Genomic DNA, 6134 nt, shown 5'->3' with positions numbered 1-6134 from the left:
CGAGAGGCAGCCTCGGCGCAGGTCCGTCGACTGTTGTGTGGAAAAGTACATTTGGAAGGGGGAGCTGGGTGATGTGGGCCACACCGAGCCGGGCTCCCCACGCACACTCCCAGCCCGAAAGCGTGGTGCCCCTCCCATGTCCAAAGCATGCAGTATATGGAGGATGGAAGTGCTGTTAGACAAGGAAATGCTCTTGGGAAAATAATTAAAGATTGCTGGCATGGTTTTCCAAATGTAAAAAATCATTTCTCCTACAACGTTACTGTGACATGAAATAAATGGGATGACCCTCGACAGACGCATTGAAGCTCGTGCTGCATTGCTGTCCTACCCGCGAAGGGTCGGTGGCACAACGGCGATGGCGCAGCGCTGGGGCCTCGGGTGTCTTTACAAGCTCATCGCTTTCCGCGTTTAGAAACGGCCCCAGCAACGTTAAGCGGTGAAAGTTTATCGCCTCCTGCCACCATCTTTCTATGTCGCTCAGCACCGGAAACAATACATTTCACATTTGCGCACTTCATAGCGACGCACCGCTTGCGTGCGTCTCCCCGCCAGCGACACGCAATCGCACTTTCCCTTCGAACGCGTTTTTCACGAATGACGAAAAAGAGAATCTGAAACTTTCACACCATTTCCTTCTCTTGCTCTCATGTGCCGAGATGCGCTAATATACCGGAAAGATGAGGGGGGCGGGGTGGGAGTAGCCGAGATTTTTCATGAAGATCGAGACAAACATCTCCAGCACATCGTTCTCCAAAGTCACCGAGACAGAGAGTGTGACTCCGGGACAGTGATGGTACAGAGCGGAACAAGGAGCGGCAGACCGTCCGTCGCATCCGTCGACCCGCAGCGCCTACCGTTCTCCGTCACTTCTAGCGCGTTACGCTTACCTGCTTTGCCTTGGATACCATCTGTAACTAAACGTTGAAATCTGTGGAATTTAATTGCGTTTACAGTCGCAAGACGTCATGTTTAAAATGAGAAAAAAGATAATTTCATTTTCTATCCCTGCCTCATTTTCTGATGCATTTTTGTATTGTGTTTGTGTTCTAGTACTAAAATATGGCTTAGATAACCCTCTTTCCTGACTGCAATTCTCCCTCATGCTAGAGGTATGTATCATTGTGCTCTCTTGGGAAGGTATTATCTAATATTTGCGACCACAGGGAAAGATATGACGACAACTAACGGACCTTTGGAATATGGCGTTAGCCGGGATTTTTCTAATAATGGACACAAAGGGAAGCTGCACAAAGCCGTCAATAGACGACATTTTCAATTTATTTTATTCTCTTTCATTGTAGCCACTCAGCTGGAGCAGCATAACTGTGGCTCCTCACGGTGGGAAACCGTTTTAATCGGACGTCCGTAGGGCCTGGGAGACCGAAGGGACAACAACATTCGGTAAGGTGGCCGAAGGCAACACATTCGCCGTGTAATTCCTTCTGCGTTCTTTTCCCCACAGCTTCATTTATTGCACTCAAAATTATGAGCTATCTCACTAGTCTCACAATCGAAATCTACATACAGTTGAGAAATAGACGAGCCTTATGTATGTTTGCCTTTTCTCGTATTTCAAAGTCCTGCAGCTTTTAGAGACACATCTTGTAAATAAAGTGTCAGCGAAGCCAGGACTGGCAAAAGGCCCATCGGCCTCGGACAGGACACCGTCTCTCTGTGTACACCACTTTACAATAATTGGTTGGGTTTTATTATTATTTTGCACTTGCTTTGTGTATTTTATTACAAAATATTAACAAAGAGACTGAAAGATGTCTGAGGGACGCGTTCAGATGAAGGGCTCAATAGAGCAAAACAAGTAGTGTTACAGCACAGATTAAGTACATTCATTTCAGAGAACGTTTCATTTGCACAAGCAAACCTCTCAGCTATTTGTAACATTGTAATGGATCGAATATATCAGAGCAGCTTACTGAAGGCTGGTAGGAATGAAAGCTGTCGGTGGCTTCGCGGCAAATCCCGAAGAGCAGGACTGTTCATCTCCGTGCTGCAGGAAACCAGTATTATTACTATTCCTACGACACTCGCAGAGCTCAGCCTGTTCCCGCCGCCGGCGAGCGACCTCACGCTGCTTCGGTCGCAGTGCCATCGGCCACCCTGGGGCTGCGGGAGCTTCCGCACGTTGTTAATGTGCAAATGTTCGAGTGCTCCCCTGCACGCGCGCACACACTGTCTGAACCCCTTGTCCCATTTGGGGTCACGGGGAGTCGGAATCCGGCCCGGCAACACAGGGCATAAGGCTGGAGGGGGAGGCGACCCAGCTAGGACGGGACGCCAGCCTGTCGCAAGGCACCCCAAGTGGGACTCGAACCCCAGGCCCACCAGAGAGCAAAACCCGGTCCAACCCGCTGCACCACCACACCATCGCACCCCTCTTGCTCTACTGCTCTCTCTCTTATTTCAGATTCTCCAGGAAAACACATAAAAACACAATAACCATGCTGTTTCCATGACATGTTGTCTATGGGTCTACATGACCTTCTAAATGAGTCTAAGAGTTAGGGTTATTGGGGGAAAAAAAAAAAAAAAAAAAAAACTTTTTTCATGTATAGCATGGACTCATCTTCATGTGATACAAACATGCATCTGATGAAGCCAAGGAGCAGGTGAGTTAAAGTAAGTTTCATTAGGCTTTCATAGCACAGGTGCCGAAATTGTTCGTAACATGTAACATTTTTTCAGCTATTTTCCTTCCTTGGTCTTCTAACGCGTATGAAGCTGTGCGGTCTGCAGTCGATACCAGGGCCATTTGTACTGTTTGGCAAGGAAAATTATTCTCTCATTAAACCAAAATTATTGCAGTTCAAGCCCAGGTCACCTCATCAATGTTTTCGCTCTCACTCATTCACTCGTTCACTTGCTCACCATCACTAACCGCTGGACAGTATGAGGGTTGTGAGGGTGCGGAGCCTATCCCACAAACACAGGGCAGGATGCGGCTCCTCAGAACACACCCTGGACAGTCCGTTGCAGGCCAGTAGCGTTTTGTTGTTATAATTTTTACCTTCGCAGAATTTGCTCCCAGCTGCAAAAGGTCACAAAACCGCAAGAGAGAAGTTACTTCTTGTTCAGTCATCGTTGATGCCGAGTGATGCCCCCCCACCCCAAATGTCATTCTTCACTGTTTGACTGCATGGTAATGAAGTTTTGCGTAGCCGTCGACGATGAAGTTCAACTGCGTTGCTGAATTGTTTCATTGTGGCCAGTTACCTGTCAACTCCTCCTCGAAATATGTCACTTTTGACTGTCATGTGTAACTACTGTTGTGACACCCATCAAACGACCACATTGTCATGACTCCTCTCGTATCACCCAAACACACCGGTAAAATACCAAAACGCAGTATTTCGCTTCCAGTCTGGCTCACTGCTTCACGTAAATCTCACTGACTTACGGTTATATGCTTTTCTTCAGCTCTACACTTTCATAATTACAGTGCATAAAAAGTACGCAGAAGCATAAATTAAAGAAATCAATGAGAGAAATAATTCATCATTGACACACAGGGGCTACGTAACTGATAAATACACTCATTAAACGAGTGTTTATCCAGCATCTCTCTGTAGAAAAGCAATTTGCTCCAGGCAGCGGTTAAGGCTCCGTAGCTGGTAACATAGCGCTCCGAATGACGCACAACGCCGGGGCTCCAGGTAGCATCTACAGCCAACGAGTCTTTAATGAAACAAGCGCCGGGCCAGCCTGGAAGCTGACAGCACCAACAACCCTGAGAGAGCAGATTGAGAAGAGAAAAACATTAGTTGACAGACGGTGGGTTTGCCCTGAGGAGTCCGAGGGTCTGCGACCCCCTGGTGTAGGAAAGCAGTCCGGCGTGTGCAGCTGAACGGGTGCTGGCGAAGAACGATGAACAAAGCGAGCGAGGACTGAACTTGGCCGCAGTACCAATAACTGCAAGAAGCGAAGAGCCTCGTTCGTCTCGGCGATTGCGAGTCGGCGCGACCGGACGACGCGAACGAACGGAACCTCATCGCCGGTGCTCTGGTTGGCGGAGCTTCCCTCGTTGCTGCCGGAAGGGTCAGCGGCTCTGCGCCGCCCGACCCCGTTTTCTCGGACTGCCGCAGCCCTCTGGGACACATCGTGCAAAATCGATACAATATTCAATCCCTTCTACAGTTACCAGGAGACCAAATATCTGCCTTCTTGTCACGCGTCATTGCCGTCCTGCGGGTTTATAAAATTCAGCACCGAACGTGTTCTAGGTCCCGCAAAGAAAATGGCAAAGCGCTGAAATACGTTTACAGATGGACCAGTCAAAAAGCTTAAATGGTTTTGGCAGCTTAGCAGGAGAAACTGAGAAAACCATCATCTGCTATCCCTATAAAACTGCTGTTTTACAGCATTTTCACATCATGGACATAAAATGTTCTTTTGGGGGGGAAAAAAATATCTATTTCTGTGCGCTATTGGGAAATAATGTCCTGTTCAGCCGCAGGATCCATGTTGTTCCTATAGTCGACGAGTGACGTGACGCACGTAGGGCTTCGACAGCCTTGAGGGGGACAGCGTGTCGTCCTCTCGGTCACAGCGAAGGAAAGAGCTCAAGTACTTTTATGTCTTTTATTTAAGCCTTCGTCCACAGCGGCTTATAGCGTTACGTTTGTGCGCTCAGCCTCTGACGATAGTGCAGCCATTTATAATTCCCCGTGTCACTTCGGGGTCAGGGGACTCAAGAGGTCGCGCCCTTCGCAGCCCCGCTAGTAATAATATTGCAAGCGTTCCTTGGTTGTCGAGTGGTCTCGTGACCCGCCGTGAACCACCTTTCCCCAGAGCCGCACACGCGGTTCAGCAGGCGGCCGATCGGGCAGCGAACTCGGAGGAGGCGCATCACGGTCACACGAAGTCAAGGGCGACTCCCGCACTCCTCTAAAAAAAGAGAAGGTGACCTTCCCTCGGGCGCCGCCCTCCTCCGTCACCATCAAGCAAACTCCTATGAGCAGCGAGCTGGCGGTGAAAACCGCTTTACAGGAGATGCGTTCAGCTTTTCCAGGAAGATCTCATCCGGAACGAGAGACGCGAAAGACAGGAGCCCCCGCTCCGGCCCTCGGGCCCCTGCGCCTCTAACCTCGACTACCTTTGCCTTCATCACCATGACTGTCCACAAATGGACCCTGAGCGCAGGACTTCCCTCGCTGTTCGGGCTCCGCTGCGTTCATCACTTCCGTTGAAGCGACAGACTCGGACCGCCTTCCTTTCTTTATTCTCCCGTCACAGAGCCCTGCTGTCTCGCTGCACCTGGGCTACGCGACTGGACGAGAGTTTGAGCACAGATCGGGGGAAATGGCGCAGTTGGGCCTCTTCCTCCATTCGGAAAACAACCCTCTTACGGTGACGGACAGAGTGAGAACACAGTACATCTGAAGTCCAACAGATGTGTACCACCTCCCCTGTGCCTTGTTTTCACCAGTGGCTCTACTTTCAGCACATGTTCTTATTTTTTCATTTAGCAGCCGCTGTTCTCTAAAAGCCCCTACAGTGTGGGGTCTCCCTATTAAGCTATTTATCAGCTTACACAGCTGGCTTCCACCCCCCCCCTTCAACTGGAGCAATTCAGAGTAAGTACCACAATCAGAGGAACTAGAGCAGGATGAGGGAAGCGAATGAAGCACCTTGGTTACAGGAGCACAGCTGGAGCCATTCTGCTAACTGCAACCCCAAGGAAAGTGCACATTAGTTGGTTGTGCTGAAGCTTCATCCCACCTTCGTAGCACTATAGCCTGGCGAAATGGGGAAAGCGAGTCGACGGCGAGCGAACATTTCGGACGGAGACCGCAGCGTGGACGAGCCCTAAGAGAAGAGCACCAGAGCGCGTCGCTCACATCTCCCATCTTCGGGACGCGCTTCTTCAGTAAATACTCCTGGCGGGAGTTCCACAGGTCCATTTCTTACAGTAAGAGCAGCTGTTTGAACAGAAACAACCTCAACTTCATACGGCAAGTCAACTTCAACTCCGCACGTGCAGAACTAGCGCGATATTGCACCGCTGGACAAGTGAGCGACCCCACACGTCCTCGCGGACATTGTGACATCAGTCACACAGCTCACCCCTGCCACGTTCTACCAGTTCTCAGAAAGCGGCGGCGCGGCGGCAGCGAGAC

The 6134-nt window shown here is 50.1% G+C and overlaps 1 long non-coding RNA gene across 1 annotated transcript; it reads left to right on the top strand.

The window, feature by feature from the left end:
• Window positions 1-211: 211 nt before the first annotated feature.
• LOC108934293 (uncharacterized) lies at window positions 212-1868 on the top strand. Its single transcript, XR_001966117.2, has 3 exons — window positions 212-913; window positions 1054-1112; window positions 1305-1868. It is a non-coding gene; the product is annotated as an uncharacterized LOC108934293 (long non-coding RNA).
• Window positions 1869-6134: the final 4266 nt, after the last annotated feature.

Source organism: Scleropages formosus, chromosome 4 (genome assembly GCF_900964775.1).
Source record: "Scleropages formosus chromosome 4, fSclFor1.1, whole genome shotgun sequence".
Taxonomy (NCBI): domain Eukaryota; kingdom Metazoa; phylum Chordata; class Actinopteri; order Osteoglossiformes; family Osteoglossidae; genus Scleropages; species Scleropages formosus.
Note: the sequence above shows the minus strand (reverse complement) of the source record. Positions and strands in the feature narration are given on the sequence as shown.